This window comes from Ascaphus truei, chromosome 5, assembly GCF_040206685.1.
Source record: "Ascaphus truei isolate aAscTru1 chromosome 5, aAscTru1.hap1, whole genome shotgun sequence".
In the NCBI taxonomy this organism is placed as follows: domain Eukaryota; kingdom Metazoa; phylum Chordata; class Amphibia; order Anura; family Ascaphidae; genus Ascaphus; species Ascaphus truei.
In genome coordinates this window covers 71,205,800-71,227,409 of record NC_134487.1, presented here as the reverse complement: position 1 = coordinate 71,227,409, position 21,610 = coordinate 71,205,800, and positions in this window count along the sequence as shown.

Below are 21,610 nucleotides of genomic sequence, written 5' to 3'. Positions count from 1 at the left end.
CAATGGGGAACCTACGGCCCGTCACGGAACCGCCAAGTCCAACGGAAGGAGCAGTCGTTCCAGCAAGGACGGAGTCCAAATGCTGGTCCCCGCAGAGACCCTCATCTCCTTCCGGATGTCGGCTCGTCGCAAAGTGAGAGGAACTTCCGAAGACGTCACCCACAGGACCCATCAGATGCCTGGTCTCCAGTAACCGGTCCAGCGGAGCGCAATCCACAGCCCCCTCCTGCGAGGGAACCCTCTCCATGTTCCGTCTGCGGAGAATAAGGTCACCGGTATGTGGACTGTCCACTGATGGATTGTTCATTCAGCAGAACCGTCGCCTCGGCTTTTACTGAGGAAAATTACAAGGGCTGGCTACTTCCAGCCCTGATTGGGGGGAAAACCATCCAGGCCCTTGTAGATTCGGGCTCTGGGAAAACTCTGGTCCTCCAGGAACTGTTACTGCCCAACGTGTGTTCTTTTGATTCCCCATGGAGCATAGAATGTATACACGGCGATGTAAAACGCTATCCGACGGCCAAAATCCGGCTACAGGTAAAAGGTCAGGAGGCTTACCTTGAAGTAGGAGTCGCTCCTTGGCTCCCTGCCCCCGTTGTGCTCGGTCGGGACTGGCCTTTCTTTTCGGACCTAATGGCCCCAGTCTTTCACGAGGAGCCTCCTTCTAGGGCTCAGGAGAACCCTGGCAAACTGTTCCCCTTCTCGGCAGACCTTTTTCCCAGTAGATACCAGGTTCAAAAGACTCGGAAGCAAAGACGCTTGGACAAACAGGACTGGTTGCAGAAATCTGGGTCTCAAGGTGACCATTCTAGTAGTCAGAGGTCACAAGTGATGGCTGGGGATGGCCAAAGAGAGGGGGATATGGGCCCTGGAGATTTACCAGACCTGTACCTCCCTGACTTTCGCCAGAAGCAAAGGGAAGACCCAGTCCTTGCTAGACAGTATGACAAGGTGGTGAAAATTGATGAACAGATTTTAGATGCACAGTGGCACAGTGGGTGATAGTATTCCCCCATTTTGAGCTATCAAATGATATCCTATATAGGGTGAATAGGCAGACACAAACAGGGGAGGTCACCAGACAGATATTGGTTCCCAAGGCGTTTGTTAAATCTGTGTTCACTCTAGCCCATACTGTCCCTTGGGGTGGTCACCTGGGCAGGGATAAAACATTGGACCGTATTTCATCCCGATTCTATTGGCCAGGGATGCATAGTGATATTGCTAAGCTATGTGTAGCATGTCCGGAGTGCCAGGTAACTAGTCCAAAAGGACAAAAACCAGCCCCTTTGGTTCCTCTACCCTTGGTGTCAGTTCCCTTTGAGAGGATTGGGGTAGACTTGGTAGGACCTCTAGAACCTTCTGCGAAAGGACACAGGTTTATCCTTGTAATAGTGGACTATGCAACAAGGTATCCTGAGGCGTTCCCCCTGAGAACAGCAACGGCGAAGCAAGTAGCCAACAAGTTGTTGGAACTGTTCTCACGGGTTGGACTTCCCCAGGTTATGTTGACAGACCAAGGTACAAATTTCATGGCTAAACTGATGCAGGATGTCTTAAAGTTACTAGAGGTCAAGTCTGTTCAGACATCGGTCTACCATCCACAGACTGACAGATTGGTGGAAAGATTTAACCGAACTCTAAAAGGGATGCTGAGGAAATTTGTAGATTCAGAGAAGAGAGCCTGGGATGAACTTCTCCCTTTTCTGCTGTTTGCAGTGCAGGAAGTTCCCCAGGCCTCCACGGGATTCTCTCCATTTGAATTGCTCTACGGCCGCCAACCCCGGGGTATCCTAGACCTCCTAAAGGAGTCCTGGGAGGAACAGCAGTCCCCTTCTAAGAATACCCTGCAATATGTACTAGACCTTAGGAAGCGCCTAGATGTGGTCGGCCATTTCGCCAGGGAGAATCTTAGATCAGCCCAGGACAGTCAGGAGAGACATTACAATCAGAATGCTCGCATGAGAGTGTTTCACCCAGGAGACCAGGTGATGTTATTGTTACCCAGTTGCGAGAGTAAACTCCTGGCCAAATGGCAGGGCACATTCGAAGTACTCCGCCATACGGGTGATGTGGATTACGAGATCGCTCAACTAGGGTCCAGGAAGGGTAAACAAATTTACCATGTGAACTTGCTGAAACCCTGGAAGATGCAGCGGTCTCTATTCATCCACTCGGTGGAGGAGGAAACGGACTTGGGTCCTCAGCCTCCACGGGAGAACATCGTGAGTGATGATAAAATCCCAATGGGTAAACAGTTGTCCTCTGAACAAAAAGGGGACTTGTTAGCAATAATTACACAATTCCAGGATGTTGTTTCTGACTTACCAGGACAAACTAACTTAATTTCCCATGCAATCGAGACAGCACCTGGGGTAAAAGTACGTTCCCGTCCTTATAGGTTGCCTGAAAGTCGTAGGGCTCTGGTAGAGAAGGAGGTACAAGAAATGTTACACTTAGGAGTGATTGAGGAATCATGCAGTGAGTGGTGTAGTCCACTAATTATGGTCCCTAAACCCGATGGGAAGGTAAGATTTTGTGTGGACCTCCGAAAGGTCAATGCGGTATCCAAGTTTGACGCATATCCGATGCCCAGGGTGGACGAATTAATTGACGCCCCTGGTAACGTGGAATATATATCCACGTTGGACTTGACAAAAGGATACTGGCAAATACCCTTAGAGGAAAAGTCCAAATGCAAAACAGCCTTTGCCACTCCCATGGGTTTATACCAGTTTGTGACAATGCCATTTGGACTGCATGGAGCCCCAGCCACATTTCAGAGACTCATGGATAAGGTACTGAGGCCCCATAGGACTTATGCCGCAGCCTACCTAGATGACATTGTCATTTATAGTAAACACTGGCGGGCCCATCTAAATAGGCTGAAAGCGGTCCTCAAATCTCTAAGAGAGGCAGAGCTCACAGCCAACCCTAAGAAATGTGCCTTGGGTAAAGCGGAAACCAAATACTTAGGGTATGCAGTGGGAGGTGGAAAAGTAAGGCCACTAGCCGACAAGGTAACTGCCCTGAAAGAAGTTCCGATCCCCCAAACAAAAACGCAGGTACGCTCTCTGCTGGGTTTAGCAGGGTACTACCGGCGGTTCATCCCCAACTATTAGGAAGTGGCAGCCCCTTTAACGGACCTCACAAAAAAGTGTGCCCCTACACAAGTGGTGTGGTCAAGGGATTGTCAGAGAGCCTTTGAGGACATAAAAAGGTGTCTATCAGAGGGTCCCATCCTTAGAAGCCCAGACTTCAACAGCCCTTTTATAGTGCAAACAGATGCATCAGAGATAGGGCTAGGGGCAGTGTTGTCACAACAGTTTGAGGAGTTGAACATCCTATACTTTTCCTGAGTAGGAAATTGTTCCCAAGGGAAAAAAACTACTCAGTGATTGAGAAAGAGTGCCTCGCAGTAAAGTGGGCAATCGAGGCTTTGAGGCATTACCTGGCAGGAGTCCATTTTACTTTGGTGACGGATCATGCTCCACTGAAGTGGTTAAATAGCATGAAGGATTCCAATGCTAGATTGACTAGGTGGTATATGGCCCTCCAACCCTTCTCATTTGAGATTCAGCATAGGCCGGGAAAAGAGAACGCAAATGCTGACTTCTTTTCTAGAGAAGGGGTGGATGGTCGGGCTTCAGCCGTGCGTTGCCCCAGCCACACACTAACAGGGGAGGAATGTGACAGGGTAAATAAAAGCCACCAGTTATATGCCTGCAAAACCTATGTCTAGTCTGCAGTGCAGCACTGACTAGGTTAACTTCAGCTGGGAACCTCAGGACAATTAGTTGGATCCCAGCTGCCTAATGAAGGTATGTTAAAAACCCAGGCTGTAAACACATGGATCCTGGCTGTTGATGAGAGAGAAGTAAGAAGTAAAGAGATTCCTGAAAACAAGGTCTGAGTAGCAAAGTAGTTGTATTGTGAAGTGTCTGTCCCCTGCATAGAAAATGGTAGCTGCCTTATATATAAACTGTCTGCTAAAGAGAAACTGTTTTGTTTGGTTTGCTGAAGAAAAAGCCATTTTCATTTTTGCTGATGGAAAGCTATTTTTGTTTTGTGTGCTGTATATCTTTTAAGGCTAAATAAAACAGCCTTGTCAAGAAACCCTCGTGTGTAGTTGCATGTACCCTGCAACAGTGCTCCTCAGGGTTTGGAAGTGAGTAAGTTTTTGTCAAGTGCTAAATATCGTAGCGTTATTATCACGTATAGCCATGGCTAGTCCAGACTATATTTCTGCCTTACTGTCACGTAAGTTCTAATAGATAAAGACAGTGACAGGCTACCCTGTGGGGTTTAACCCCCTCATGTAGCCTCCCTGAGTGACGGGAAAGGAGGTGACACTGGGTCTGTGTTGCAGCCAATCATGGTGCAGATCCTGTGCCCTCCCCTTTCTGCATTAGGGAGGAAGCACTCAAAATTATAGAGAGAGTCCTTCCCAGCCGGGGAAGGGAAAGGAGTTCAGCTCTGCCCCTCCTGGGGTAGAGACATGCCTGCAGTCCCTCCTGGGGCTGTTTGCAGCCCATGATCTAACAGAGCTCCAGGCCTCACCATTATCAGAAAGCCAGTGCCCTCCAGAGATCTGATATCCATACCTAACTACAAGGCATACGCTGTAATGACTATTGCTGCCTGAATAAAGATCCTTTTTATATACTCCTGCCTGAGTAACAGTCAATTAGGTAGGAGTATGAAAGATATCTGTCGTGGTGGGGACTGTCTTCACGATCCCTGAAGCCTACTGCGACTGGAGGCGCTGATGACACCAAACTGAAAGTTGGAGGATCTCCAAAAGCCTGTCCTGTTCCCCAAAACATCGCGGAAGCTAATCTCTCCTGGAGCCAAACAGGTACAAAGCACCACAAAGACCTGTAGCCAGGGTAAGATCTCCAGAGGGGGGGGGCGGGGAGGGGGAAGCAGCGCTACACACGCATTAACAGCAACAGCGTTCTGAGGATCTCTAGTTAGGCAAAGTGCTCATTACCATATGATTTGCATAGGAGTAAGCCTACAGTCCGTTACATTTTTTTAAGGAAAATAGTTGAACATCATAGCATTAGACACCTTTGGGGATATGCATTACGGATATCGATACGTTCAAATGACATAACGTAACGTTAAAAATAAGAACTTTCTTAGGATCTACTCCTATGTTTGGTGCCTGAGATACAGGGAGATAAAGTAACTTGCCCAAGGTAACTAGAAGCTGATATTTGTATCAGGCTCCCCTGCTTTGAAGTAAATGTCAGTGTTTTCAGTCAGTGTCTTTACCAAATAAGTCGCTTTTTCAACCCATCTTTTTGATACAATTCATAGTCTTAATGATTCACTTTTGTACAGTATGTTAAAATGAAATATGTAGGGGCTCTTGTTTTAGGACTTGCATATACTGTATCCAAGTAAAGCACTAAGGATGCATTCCCTGGAGGTGAGAATTTTAGATCCTTAGGCCCAGATTCACAGAGATCTTTGTGTCTGCTCAATATAGATTAGAAAGAAGATGCATTACAATCTTAAAATAGTTTGTGCTATAAAACAACGAGAAAACAAAGTACCAATTTAAAAAAGATTAACACTGTTGCTGAAGATATAGTAAGATTATGTTAACCATTTCACTGTCATGGGGACTGAAAACACTTCACTTCTTTCAGCAAAGAATTCACGTAACTATTTTGTAGGATAAATATATAAAGATAACCTAACAATCCCAGGAGCTGGCAGAGGTTTTAAAACACATATTAAAGTGTCTGGGTTTTCAACTTGGGTCTTTGATTAGTAAGATGTAGTACATAAGTGTACTGTATGTAATAAAATTCAGGTTTCATATTACTTTATCTATGGTAGGCGTTAAAAAAATTATCTAGATAATAAATTCATAGCTAAACAATATATTCATGTACATTCAGTGTCAATTAGTTTTTCTTTCACCTATCTGCAATTTAAAAAAAAAAACACATTTATTTGCATATTGGGCATATTCAGGTTATGGAAGACACATTGCAGCCTATTCACTTGAATAGGCTGTCAAATGGCTTCCAGTGCCAGAAGGTGTTTAAAGGAATAACATCATTTAGTAATTATGGGCTTTATTTATTTTGATGTCTGATTGATATAGATTAGAAAGAAGATGCATCACAACCTTAAAATATGTTATGCATTAAAGAAATGAAAATGAAGTACCAATTTAAAGCTTAACACTGTAGATGTTTAGGTTTTTCGATCCTACAAAAAACTGTAATCAGACTGATCTACTTTTAGTTGATAAGGACTCCATTGGGGTATCGTGGAACTGCACTCTCTCAGCCGAAAGAGAACGGAGGTTCAAATCTCCAGTGTCATAGAGTTCAATAGTAAGTTGCAGCTTCCTGTTGGTCCATGTGAGGTGGGGTTTTTTAAAACTTCATGAAGTAACGGTGACACTATCCCCGGTAAGTTCAGTATCTCGGCAAGCAGGAGTTCCCTGGAGTTGAAATTAAAGAGGTTCAGTTCCGAAGACTCTCTGCTCCCTAGACATAAAAAAAAGAGAGGAAGGAGGACAGAAGGAAATGCTGCTTTAAACAGAACTAAAAACTTACTGAACCCCAGTTGAGCTCCTTTTAAAATCTCCCCCGAAAGGTTCCAAGAAAGTGTCAGAAACCTTTAGTATTTTCTAAGGGTCTCCAGTGTTACCAGGGCATCACAAAATATCTAGATTATTGCAATCCACAACTTCTATTTTTATTCTCCATAGCAACTGGCTATGCAATCATATTTAACCCCTTACATTTCACAACACTCTACAAACAAATAGTTTTCCTATGCGTACACATTTGACACACTCTAACCCATAAATCTGTACTACTCAGGATCTCTCAGCCCACAGACCTCTATACCAACACATGCCCTGTAACCTCAACACATCATAATAACCAGGGCAACCACCCTAAGGCCTCAGATATAGTAGGCACGTGTGACGGAGCACATGGCATTGTGCGCGCCTGTGGCTTGAGCGGTGCATGGCCTTTACAATTTGTATGATGTGCGCGACAGGGAGGCGTGGTGGAGTCATGGCCATGACGACACGTGAGCAGTTTGCCATCGCGCAACAAAATCAAAAACTTTTGTCGGCTGAAAACGCGGTCGTGTCGTTGCGCTTTGACACGCGCTCTATGGTCTGCCTCATAGAGGTGTGGCCTGTTGCGTGTGAGGTCGCCCGCAATATGGACGCGGCCTAACAGTCCTGAACTTTGCTAGTGCTGAAATATCCTACCTCTAAACTGCTTATACTACTACATTAACCATTTGCCTTCTACATAATAGCTCCAGCTATCCTGCAAATGTATCCATCCCATGGTTACTACCCAATTTATAAACAACCTCCTACATTTAAACTATAACTAATGGCTGTTCCCAAAAAATCTATATACAATACATCACATATCTAATGACAAATGCTATGAGTGACAACTCTTAAGTGAGTAATTATTACTACAGCAAATGTAAACGGTACACATTTTCTAAAGCAGTAGTAAAAAAACATCATCAAACTAAATAGATGATGGAACATACTGTCGTTTGTATCTGATGCTTCTGAGCAAACTACCATGTGCACCTTTGATAGGTTGGAATTGGCATCTCTGAGTGCAAAGTCTCCAGTATCCTTTTATCCATGAAGATGAATTAAAAACTCTATCTCTATCTAATAATCTTTATCCCCTTGGTCCATGGGCCCTTATGTCCCTATGTCTTGTACTTTGTGTTATAAACCTAATTTTAAGAGAGGAAAGTATTTTGGTACTCAAAATTGATGTATCAAATACGTCAGTATTATTTATGTCCTGTCTGCTACTGCTGGCCACTGTATAGAGAGTAAAACGTTATTTTCTACAGAATAACGTGTATGTTTGCTGTATTATACTGATAGGTTCCTTTGGATGTCGTACTAATATTCGGCATTTGGCAATCAGAATTTACCATGTAGTGTAACTTGGTATCAAATGCAAAAATAGACTTTACACTACATAAATTGTGTACATATTAATCCACATTGGCCTTAACTAAAGATGGTGGAACCTTCACCAAATGTGATGATCTTTGGTCATTCAATACTCTTGAAAAATTCAGTTAGCAAAAAGTTGCTGGAAGAGAATTTTGCATAGGAAACCAAATTATTTCCCATTTGGTAATTGTCACCGCAACCTTTGTGGGTTTTACTATACTCTTGGTGGTGAATGTTCATAATATTATTTAAAAAAAAAAAATATATATATATATATATATATATATATAAATATATATATATGTATGTATGTATGTATGTATGTGTGTGTGTGTGTGTGTGTGTGTGTTTCAAACATAACAAACAGTGTGTCAATTTCCCATGAATTTCTTACAAATTCAACAGAACGTTCATGAAATGAGCTTGAATTCCTTTGCACCTATCTACCCTACTCATGACTCTGATCTCTTAACACATGAAAAATAACCAAAATACAAAACTCTTGGAAAATCACATCACAATACACTCAACCAGTTGCCTCTCTACAACAGCAAATGTATTTTAGACAAGGCATCTGCATCACAATCTCTGTATGTAACTTGGCTCTACTGCTAGCACTCAGACCCATGTGTCATTGTATTACAGATAAGTGATATTTTAGCTTTGATCCTCAGTTACAAACAAGTAGATCCTTGACAAATGTGTTTGTGCTCCCCCATGTTAATATTTTCAAATGTAACATAAAGTAAAACCTTTTACTGTACATCAGAAACTGGTCTTTGTTACCAAAATGGTATGTTGTATTTGTCTTTAGGATAGTGATTTTATTAAAATTGCTTGCATCAGGCATTCTTTGTGTAATTCTGTAACAATAATTTGTTACCTGTAGGATCACCATTTTTACACTCAAGCTGCAGGCACTATGCTGGCTGAGCTATTCCAGCAGCTGGCTATTACCTCTGCTCTTTGTGATATTCAAGTTTCAGAGGATCCTGTAAGTTATCGTCTTTTGATCCTATCAGCTGTGTGCTTGATATGTCTCTTTGACCTACCTGTGTAAGATGACTGTCCTCTTCTGGATTGCTAGATCACATTGTTGCTTTAGCACTTCACATTGTTTGACCTTGTTTGCAGTTTTCCTGAGCAAGCATATTCTTGAAGTGCCTTGCCTACAGCTTGACCTCATCTCTGCTTACCTTGGCTAAGCTCTTGCCTGCCTTGACCTTTGGTACTTCCCCTGCCTCTGACTACCTAATTTGCCTTATCCATTTCCTGCCTTGACCTGAGTTGCTCTGAATGCCTTTTGTAATTCTCAATAGTACGCATCTTGCTAAACTTCTTTGACACAATTTGCCTTATTCTCAGATATTTGTTACCCAGTATCGCCTGGGAGCCTTTTGACAACTGTGATGTTGCCCACACTTTATTAGTTCTTTGCAGGTGCATAACAAGAATAAAAAGCAATATCCATAAACTTCAGAGAGTCTTGAAAACAAGCAGTACAACTGCCTTGTATTGTGAGTAATCCTGATTGTACTGGAAAGGCATACTATAGCATACAGTAATATATTAATCATACTGAAAGGTTGTTTATTTGCCTTATTCCCGAAACCTAACTGTGGAAAAAAAAACAAAGATTTTCAATGAGATTTGTTTTAGCATTGGTGCTGCTGAGCTGCATGGTTTTGTTTAACGCCTTCTTAAAAAATAAACAGTACTGCAATTAGATAAACCTCAGCTCTGAAATTATTTTTGAGATGCAGTAGTGGTGACAGCTTATTTTTTTTACCAAGCAGATTCCATATGTGGTATTAGGCCAATCACTATGCAATTTTCTGGAGTTATTTACTATTTTCCTTTGCAAAGTTGCAATTGTTTAGTCTGCTAACACTTGGACCATTGCTTTTTTAGGCAGTGGTTTACAGTTGTTTTAAAGCAAATAATTTAGGAAGGCATTCCATATTTCCTGTTCTGGCTTAAAAGAACTTGATATGTTAGTTTTCAGTGTTCCTTTGGTAGCGTTGTATGACTGTTGAAATCTATACTTTATATGATCTCATTGTGCTGCTGCATTTCATTAATGGTTGACTCTGTTTTGGGCTTGGGGAATGAAATATTTTTCATATGACACTACCCAATATGAGTGCACAGCACCAGCTGCAAAAACCACAAACCATCTGATTTTGTGGTTGTTGAGAGTGTGAAAAGTTCAATTATTTATAGTTAACAATTAAATCTGTTTGTTATACCATATGGAAAAATGACTCATATGGCTTTCTATAATAAAAAATTATATTTTACATGAGGTCCAAAGTAAAAATTAAATTTAAAAAAGTACTATATTTTTAAAGTGACAATGAAAAAATGATAATAGTGAATTGAAGGTTACACAATAATCAAATCGAACATGTTATCGTCTGTGTGATACATTAAAAAAAAACAATATACAGTAGGGAAAAAAATTACATGGGTTTAAGAGAGTGAAAACTATAGGGGAACCCCCGCAACTGTCGCTAAGGTGGCTGTAGGTGCTCCCTAGGTAGGTATATTAGATAACAGACGGAGAACAGAAACCTAGATTGGGCACTCAATACATCTGATGGGTGATGAATTAATTAAAACAAACTTTAATAAACCACTTATTGTGCCATTAGCATGGTTTTGTGGCATCTGGCAGACCTGGCTAGGATTCACATTTGTATCTGCAATCGTTGCCCTACTGTGACCGCAGGGTTTATGTACTGATACACATACTGCAGTAGAGTTCTCTACCTTTGTTTACTCTCACAAGTGGTCTATTGTAGCCACCTGTTTTGATTGCATAGCACTATTTAAAGTGTATTGACAATCAATATATTTGTGATCCAGAACCTGGTTATTCAAGTTCACATTTAGGATCTATACGTTTAATATTCGTTTTACGCCCCTATATTTTAAGTGGTTTATTAAAGTTTGTTTTAATTAATTCACTAATCACCCATCAGATGTATTGAGTGCCTATCTAGGTTTCTGTTCTCCGTCTGTTATCTGGGTGTAGCCATGTGTAAAATTGGTGTACATATCTCCTTCATACTGGCAGTAATCCTGGTAAGTATGTAGGTTTGCCAGTAACAATCATGGAGGTTTGCCCTCACACCCTGGTGAGGTGTCATATGTATATAAAGGAAGTGACAACATGCTTTGTGTCCACTATTAGTGACACAGGGGTGAGTCATTTCTAGAGCCTATATAAGACACAGTACTGCCTAAAGTTAGTGTGTTAATCAAGGGTTCTGTTGGTGTTTTGACTCTGTTCAGGAGAGTCATGTGGGGGTCTGCAACAGTGTTGCAGTGTCTGATGCAGTAGCTGTGAGTCTGTGCAGCTCAAAGCAGAGAGACAAGCTGGTGAATCTCCCTTAGGGGAGAGGTGGAAGCAACTCCATTAGGAGAAGGAGGAACCTTCCAGATGGAGTGCAGCAAAGGAATGAGCGGCTGAGTACGACCGCTGTGAGGGGCAGTCTGTCTGAAGATGCTAATAAAGATGTCCAGTTTCACAAGACCCTTGCTTTGTATGTGTGGAGTCATTACACAGAAGGAGGCACCACAGAGGAGGTCCTCATCAGACACATCCCCCTGCGGCCGCAGAGATCCTGATGAGGTGGAGGCGCTGCATCGGATGTGAGTAGCACACTACCTCAGATGCCTGTCATGCTGATATCCCCGTATCAACCCAGCAGGAGACTCAGGAGTCCTGTAAGCCAGCAGGTGCACCACACGACATGCATACATGTAATGGGGCCAGGAGACCACAGGGGCCAATGTGAGATTAGGTGGGGGCCTGTAAAACCGTTACATGGGTTTAAGAGAACATGATGTAAAATGTACATGTTCTGTAAAAGTAATATTCAAGCTGGAAATTCATACGACGGCAGTTGATCATTAAACAGTGTTTTCTAAGACTATTATAAGCTGTAGATCTCACTACATTATTATTATTTAGATATTTACAGTATATAATAATCAAGTAACATTATTTTGAGTCAGGAAGGCATTTCATTTTCCACTTATGAGACTGCAATGGATGATGTTTCACTGGAGATTTTTAGTTTGCATTCCTCTGGATCAAAATACTGTAAATACAAATTTAGGATAAGTATCTGTTGTCTAAATCTAGCATAGGTTGAACTTGATGGAACTATGTCTTTTTTCAACCTCATCGATTATGTAACTATGTGACTATGTAACATATCTTCCATGTTCCAATGCATCCATTGCTATTTAAAAATATGAAACATACAAGCAGAACCATTGTTAATATAATTGAAAAGGAGATCAACCTTTTCCATAATGTGAAAATATTTAAAATATGCTTTAGTAGATTTGCTTATTATAAACATTAGGTATAAATGAAAAACATATGTAGCAAATGATTCTGAAATATATTGCCATGCTGTACCCATCTTAGAAAACCTTGTGAATCTGATATCAGCAGAAGGAAGATCTTTTGACATTATGCCAAATATATGCATTGTCAAAAACTGAACTTTTACAACATTTACACAGCATTCACACTTGCTAGATGAATGTGTCCTGGTTGAACTGACGAGTTGAAATACACTATGTACAGTCCCACATATAGTGGTAGTGTTACAACAAATACATTTATATAGTTATTACATAGTATATCTTTTGTTGTTGGCTAAATTAATTTGACTATGTGAGTAAGAAGTTAAGATCATTATGTTGAAAATGTTGACTGAATTGTTAAGGGATTATTGAAAACCAATACCAATCACCTGCTTATTTTCTCGCACACTCTTTACTTTTAAGAACTGGTTTTGTAGGGATTTCCTTTTTGTGCTAACAACCAGGACCGACAACAGCTGGGGCCCCCGACTAGAGTCTCTACCTAGCCCTTCCCCCCACCCTCCACCCTGTCAGTGACATGGAAGCCCCGGTAGCCCAACATGGAAGTTGGGCCTGATCTTTGGGTGGGCAGAACTTTCAGCATCAGCCGGCCGGCCCGGTACACTTGTCCCGGCTCTCACCGCCTGTCGGCGGCCCTGCTAACAACTGGTAACTAACTCAGAAATCGTGATCTTTTTTATTGCAATTTCCCATTGTAAATAAACTTACAAGGTAAATAAAATTTGTGTTTTCCATTAATGTAAATTAATACATTCCTTGCAGTAATGAAAGACTATAACTCTAAGTACTCCAAGTGTTGATGTGCTTGATTGGTCACCAATGTATGTGCATTTGATTTATGTTCCATAATCCTAAATATGAGTACAAAATTTACCAATGAAAAGTAATCTACAATAAGTAATGTTTTTATTTCTGATTCTGCTGCCCTGTTTTCACACCGATTTTGCAGCTGGAAGACAGAGCACTATTTCTTCAATAACTAAATCTACAATATTGATATGGGAGAAGTGGCTCAGTGAGTAAAGACACTGACTGGGACTGAGCTTGAAGCAGGGGAACCTGGTCCAATTCCTGGTGTCAGCTCCTTGTGGCCTTGGGCGAGTCACCCTATCTCCCTGTGCCTCAGGCACCAAAAACATAGATTGTAAACTGTGACCTGTGCTTGCAAAATGTCTCTGTGAAGAGCTACATCAAACTAGCAGCGCTATACAAGAACATGCCATTATTATTATTATATTGCTGTGCATTATTGGTAAACAACATTTGTTATTTTTACCGCTGTATTTACGAATGGTTTAATGCTTAAATAAAGCAGAAAAACTGTCATTTTATCACAGCAATAAGTGTGGGCTAAATTTAAGAATAACAAATAACATTTGTTATGTTTACCATCGTAATTACGAAAGGTTTAATACTTAAATAAAGCTGAAAAACTGTCATTTTATCACAGCAATAAGTGTGGGCTAAATTAAAGTCCAGGATCACCGAGTATGAATCGACTAATTACATATGAAATGATGGTCTTTTTTTGTGGATTTACAGGGGGCCATCGGGCCAAGGATTACTTTTTGAAAATATTTTTTCCTCTGTGGCTGAGCCAAAGAATGTTATTGGATTAGTTCCAGTGGTCATTAACCATGACGATTACGGAGGATATGGATGGGGTAAGTGTTTTTTATTCTGTCATTAACCCCTTTCGTGCCAATGAGGCTATGTAGGCTTGAGGGTTTAATGACCATTTGGTGTCTATTGTAATACATACTTTAATATTATTTTTTTATGCTATCTGTAATTGTATATTGTGTGTTTAATTTCTATTTGTACCATGATTTACTTTCCTATTAGCAAGCTTTGGCTAATAGGGCTGTAAGTCATTCCTATAAAAGGGGAGGATGGAGTTGTTAGGTGTGACAGGGTCAGGGAAGGAGGTTTGATGGGGTGGGTTGTTAAGCCCTCTTGGGGGATGGTGCTCAACCACTTGCATGCCATAGGTGCTAGTGAGACTATGCCAAGTAATGTCTTACCATCCTTCTTAGTATGCAAGGTATTGGGAATATATTAGGCATATAGAGGACATGTTAGGCTATTAAAAGTTTAACATAGTAAAAAGTTGGTAAATATTTAGGTACAATATTTGTATATTCCAGGATGGATTTGGTAATCATGCCTATATTTATTTATTTATATAATGTTTTACCAATATGTAATACATTGAGTTACCTCTCGTTTTCAAGTATGTCCTGGGCACAGAGTTAGGATGACAAATAAATGGTGACAAATACATAGTTACATTTAGTGAACAGGGTTATACTGTACATTCTATACAAGACATTGCATGCACCGTTAAAGATAATATATGTTATATATACAGTATGTAGTGACCATTATATACATAGAAAAGATTGGCCTAACACTAATCTGGGGTACAGTAGGTAATAAAATTATGAGTAAATTTTAACGATAACCCAATATCTTCAGATGTCAGAGTTTAGGGAATGGCATCAAATTTAGACAATTACCATCTTTATACTCATACCAGAAACCTGATAAATGTAACTCACATATTAAAATATTAAATTATTTGCTGCAAAAACATGTACGTGTGTACAGTACAGCAAGGCCCCGCTTCTCGGCGCCTCGCTATTCGGCGATCCGCCGATACGGAGGTACTGAGAAGGGGGCCGTGCAGAACGGGCCGGTCCGGGGTCGCGCATGCGCAGAACAGTCCAGTCTTGGGTTGCGCATGCGCAGAATGGGGAGTTTTGCCAATGGCGCATTGCCGGTCTGCGCATGAGCACATAACAAAAATCGCCGGTTCCGCTTTCCGGCGACTTTCGCTTTGCAATGGGTCCTTAGAACAGAACCCGCCGCATGACTGGGGCCCTCTTGCGTGTCTATTTTTGGCATTAGCAACTCCTTTTCTTTTTGTGGGTGCTTGGTGAATCTATAATATGAGGCCTATTCTGTAAGCCTTCATAAAAAATATCGCTGGACCGTTTAATTCGCCAGTTTTTTGAGCATTGCTATCACGGTATTCAGAAAGCCTCAATTGGTATTACAGCGGTACCATGAGATAAGTCACATTAGTTTAAAAGGATGTGACATCACTTTAAGGGATGACGTCACATCCTTTTGAACTAATGTGACCTATCACATGGTACAGCAACCAATGGGATTGTCTGCAATCCCATTGGCTGTAATACCATGTGATATCAGCCATGTGGTTTTAAGGATGTGACGTACCTCCCTTGGAGATGACATCACATACTTAAAAAAAATAGACGGGCACATAATACAGCGTCCAGTCGGATTGGAGCTGTACCATCTAACCCTAAAATGTGACATCACAAGCCATATATACGTCTTATTTTACCTCAAGAAGCCGATGAGACAACATCCTGTTGTGGATTTACCATGGAGCTTTGGATTGAAAGAAGAAGATGGATGATTAAACAAATGATAAAAATAATTACAGATGAAGATAGACAGTGATAGAAGATAAAAGAAAGAATATTTTTTTTTAACTGATGCTGGACTTCAAGGTGATGACGGTATGAGAGCTTGCAGATACAACAGGATTCGGAGGGTGACGACTTCTAAAGGTAAGTAAAATATTGAATGTATGAAATTGTTTTTTTTTCAGGTTTTTTTTATTGTATTTATTTATTATGTACAGTATTTGCTTGCCCATTGACTGATAATATATTAATCTGTGCCCCAGATAAATACAGTGACAGCAAATGCATTTTTTGGCAAATGCATATTTTCTATTGATTGTTATTTTTTCGATTTCTGTTTATTGTTTGGATTAAATTGTTTTGAATTTGGATGGCTTGTTTTTAGTACATTTTAGGATTGGTTCGTGTTTTAATTTAATTAATTTTGTTTGGATACTGGTTTAAATTCATTAATTGTTTTGTTGGCTAGTGTTTAAAATTAATTCATTGTTGTGTTGGTTAGTGTTTTTATTTCTTGAATTGATTGGTTGGCTAGTGCTTTTATTTCTTGAATTGGTTGGTTAGTGCTTTTATTTATTTATGTAATTGGTTGGCTAGTGCTTTTATTTATTGAATTGGTTGGCAAGTGCATTTATTTATTTAATTGGTTGGCTAGTGCTTTTATTTCTTGAATTGGGGTGTTTAGGTGCTTGTGCATATTTTTTATTATTGTGTATTTTTGGCCTTAATTATTTGTATTAGGTTGACTATTGACTGCTATAGTGACTTATCATGCCCATATTATATGGAGATGATCGACCACTGCGCAATAAATGGGTACAGGGTGGGTGTAGTGACCCTTGGGTGGGTGGTTAGGCCTCCCATGTAGGTAGCAGGAGATGGGGGTTAACCCCTTAATTACTATAGCGGTTATTAACAGCTAAACTGATTAAGGGATTAGGGGCCATTAGATTGTATTTTTTCTTGTACTCTTGCTGCCAACAGAGTATATGGACCTGGAGTATGGTGATGAGGATGTCCTTCATCATGACAGGGGTAAGTAGAAGTTTTATTTACTTTATTTATGCTGGCTGGCTAATGTTTGATTTTGAATGGGCAAATGGGCTATTATCCATATCTGGATAATAGTAATTTTGCCAATTACTGTACTGTATGTGTTGGAGGGGTTGTTGGGGATAGAGGAGGAGGGTAGTAGGGTTGTTGTGTTTATTTTTATTTATAGGGGGTACAGAGATTGGGTGAAGGGGGTAGTAGCCCCAAGGGTGGGTGTTTAGGCATTCCGGCGGGAAGCGGGATTGGTTAACCCCTTCATTACCATACTGGTTCCGATCACTATGGTAGTGAAGGGGTTAACTCCTCATGCAACCTTCCCCGCAGGCCTAACCACCCACCCTGGGGCTACTTCCCCCTTCATCCACTCCCTCTGCCCCCAATAAACAGGCTATTGAAGTTGAATCCCTTTATTGCCTTAGCGGCCAGCCGCTAAGGTAATGATGCTGTTTTAATAAAAATGTTAATACTATTGTACGTGAGCAGGGGGTCTGTATTCTTGCTGACAGAGGACATGGACCTGGAGTATGCTGAAGAGGATGCCCTTCATGATGACAATCGTAAGTAGAAAGTTTTATTTACTTTATTTAAGCTGGCTGATGTTTGATTTTATAATGGAAAATTAGATCTGGATAATAATTATTTTGCACATTACTTACTTTATGTGTTAGGGGGGGATCTATTTATTTAAATGTATTGCACATTTTTTTGGCACAGGATTGAAACTACAGGCCAGCGGAGACCCCTGGACACCACCGGAGGGCCCCCAGACACCCACTGCCTTGGGTATCACTCATGTGGGGGTAGAGGAGGTGGGTATTAGTGTTGTTGTGTTTTTAATGTTTATTGTGGGTAGCGGAGGTGGGTGAAGGGGGTATTTGGCCCATTGTAGGTGGGTAGCCGGAGGGGTTAACCCCTTTATTGTCTTAGTGGTTAGCCACTAAGGTAATAAAATTACCTGTAAATGCATTTTTATGTAAATGCATTTTTATTGCATGGGATTTATGCCGGGGGTCACCAGTGCTGATATTAATGGGTATCAGCTCCGGAGACTCCTGGCATCAATCCGATGCAGAAAAAAAGCATTTTTTTTCCCTATGTCCTGTTTTGCCAACTCTCAGCCGCTTCTTACAGCATCCTGCGAACTTTTCCTGGCGTGAGGATTTGGGGAGAAACTCGCCATTCTAGAAACACGATTCACCTCGATATGCTAATCACAGCTACTAGAATTGCACCAGTTTCATGACCTGTCGATAAGTGGCTTATCGCCACTCACCCGGCGATTTGTTTATGACAACGCAAAAATAACAAGTCCTCAAAGAGAGAACTCGCAGAAATTCCATAAGTGGACACTCAGGGTAAGTGAACATTTTGTAAAAATGTATTAAATATATAGCAATGGTCAGACAGACAAGACAATAATAAAAAAAATTAAATAAACATATTTTTTTTTAAATAATTTAAAAAAAATGTCTCCTAAACAATTAATGTAAAGTCAGAAGTGAAGGAAACAAGCTGAAAACTGTAAGACATCAAAGGAAATGTGATAATACTCAGACACCATGTAATAAAGAAATACACATGAAGTCATTCTAAAGATGTTCTAGTGTCACAGTTATCCCTTTAAATCTAGGAAGGGTTAATGAATGACTTCTCCTAAAGAATTGGATATCTGCCCAGCCAGCAAAAAATGGAGCAATAAATAACCTCTAGTAATAATATGTAGAAACCTACATGAAGAGTCCCATATTCAGACTAGTCACATAGCTTTGGCTGTGCATCGTTGTGTCCCATTCAGTATGAGCCTGCTAACCCTTTGTTGGTAAAAGGCACAGTAAAATGCTGCCACAGACTTCAGTAGGTAAATTCTGAGATGTGCCACAGTTACCAGCGACTACCTAAATATACCCTGCAGTCTACCGGAGGATAGCATGAGTGTAACTTGGGTCCAATGTATCCGGAACGGAGTCCCCAGGTACAGATCAGGCTCGCAGTGTAGCATGGAAGCACGGAAGTCACACTGGTAGAATCACTTGTAACAGGGTTGTCTCAACGGCTCCACGGATCCACGGCTCCACGTGAATGTAGAAGACTGCTAGTGCAGGTAAACAGGCATCTGCTAACACAGAAACACCGCTGACACAGGAACACAGCTGACTGCTTACTGCTTCTTAGGATAGACGGTCATAGAAAGCACCCAACACGGCGTTTCGCTCAGAAGGCTTCATCAGGGGCATGTCGGTATACCGACCATCAATAGGCTTTATACCCTGAATGTGTGACGTCACTAAATCAGAGGGAGACACTTATGGGAGAGATATAGAGAGATAAATTAGTCACATGAATGAAAAATAAGTTGCAGTATAGTAAATTGATCTAACATATTAGAGATCCAAAGACTTGAATCCTAAGAACATGAGTTATAAAAAAGATGAGAAACTAAGGTCCTCATTGAGTCCCTTTGGGGCAACACTATCTAGTTTGAAAATCCACCTACTCTCATGACGTAAGATTTCAGCCTCTAAATTACCTCCACTATTATCCAGGGAGACTTTCTCAATCCCCCAAGAAAGCAGACCTTTGATTGAACCTGCGTGTTTAGAGTGAAAGTGCATCACAACGCTTGTTAATTTTTTGGCCTATGCCATATCTTCAGCAGCATTGTGGATATTGCAGGCATGTTCTAAGATGCGCACTTTAAGTTCCCTAGAAGTCATTCCTACATAAAGAAGGTTACACGGGCATGATAGTGCATTTCTCACCTTTTGGTACAGCAATTAAAAAATCCCCTGACTGGAAATGTTCTGGTCCTACTGCTGTTCATAAATGTTTTTTTGTTTACGCATGAGCCCACAGCACTTTACAATTCCCACAGGGATATGTCCCTTTGGTAATGGTTTTAGCAGTGACTGTTTTGGCAAAATGGCTATGAATGAGTTGGTCTCTTAGGTTCTTAGCCCTCCTGGCTGTCACCTGCACCTTTAGACCAATCGAGTTGGCCAGACTTTTTTCGCTTTGTAAAATTGCCCAGTGGTGTTGAATAACAGCTCTAATATCCTCCCAGTTTTAGTTAAAGGTAGATATGAATCTTACCGGTGATGGGGAACTAGCATTAGAGACCTTTATTTTGAGGACTAGTAAGCTATCTCTATCACTATGGTTCACTCGATAGAGTGCTCTCTTGAAGCATCGTCTGCTATAGCCCCTTGCTCTAAATAATATTTCTTGCTCCTTAATTCGATGGTTAAAGGCAGCAGTACTTGAACAATTACGTTTAAGGCGATACAATTGGCCAACAGGAATACCTCTTTTTAACGCAGTGGGGTGACAGCTATTGAAGTGCAATAAACTATTAATAGCTGTACTATTGCGGAACATGTCCGTCTCAATTCTAAGGTCTTTAGTGATCATTATTTGCAGATCAAGGAAAGGGACTATTGTATCAGAAATGTTGTGGGTTAGATGTATATTAAATTCATTGCGGTTAAATATCTGGATAAACTCTATACACTCAATGCTGTCTCCCTCCCACAGGAAGAAGACATCATCTATGTTTCTTATCCACAAAGGGATGTTATTGGTGCATTTTAATAATTCGACCGTAAATACCCATTTCCTCTCCCACCAACCAAGGAAGAGGTTTGCGTATGATGGAGTGCACGTAGCCCCCATCGCAGTACCTCTTCCTTGACATAGTATTTGCTATCAAAAACCAAATACATTTTTTTATGACAGCTGAAAATGCATTTCATGCCTTTATCACCCACGTATCGAGGCTTACTGAATAGCAGTAGGCATTTTGGCCGATAACTGCTCAATAAGTGGCTTATCATGGCTTATAGAATAGGCCCCTATATGTTACGAACAGCACACCTGTGAGCATGTGACTGGTATATGAGACAAGGGTAATACATAAAGCTATCTAGCTGACACACTTTCACCCCCACAGGTTCCCTCAAATTAGTCATAACTCACCTCAATCCATCACAATATATATCTTAAATCACTGCCACTATCAATGATCAAAAAATGTCTAATCACTAGGACCCTTGCTCCCTATTTACTAAGAATAATCTATGTAATTAACACACAAAAATACAGCTCAACTCTGTTATAGTGCGGTCCTCGGGGACCACCCGATCCAACCGCGCTATAACCGGGGTCACGCTAAAAAAAAATTAAAATGGCCGCCACACACCCGATCGGGAGGAGGGAGGAGGTGGTGAAGTGAGGCACTGGCAGCCCTACACGATCCCCCAGCAGCCACCGTACTTTCCCGAGCAGCTCCGCACCAATCCACCCCTGCAGCTCGGCACCGATCCTCGCCAGAAGCCCCGCACAGATTCATCCCCTCCAGCCCTGCACCGATCCCCCCACCACCCCGCATGGATCCCCCCCATCCCCACACTGATTCCCCACCCCCCAGCCCCGCACCGATCCCCCCCAGCTCCGCACCAATCCCCCCCCCAAGCCCCGCACCGATCCCACCCACCAGCCCCACGATTCCCCCAGCAGCCATGACACCAGAGGTAGGGGTGCAGAGGGGGGGGGGGGCTGTGTGTGTGCTGGTGCTGTGTGTGCAGTGTGCGGTGAGTGTGTGCAATGTGCTTTGTGTATGCAGTGTGTGTGCAGTGTGTGCAGTGTGCAGTGTGCAGTGCGCTGTGTGTGCTCTGTGTGTAATGGTGCTGTATGTGCAGTTTGCAGTGTG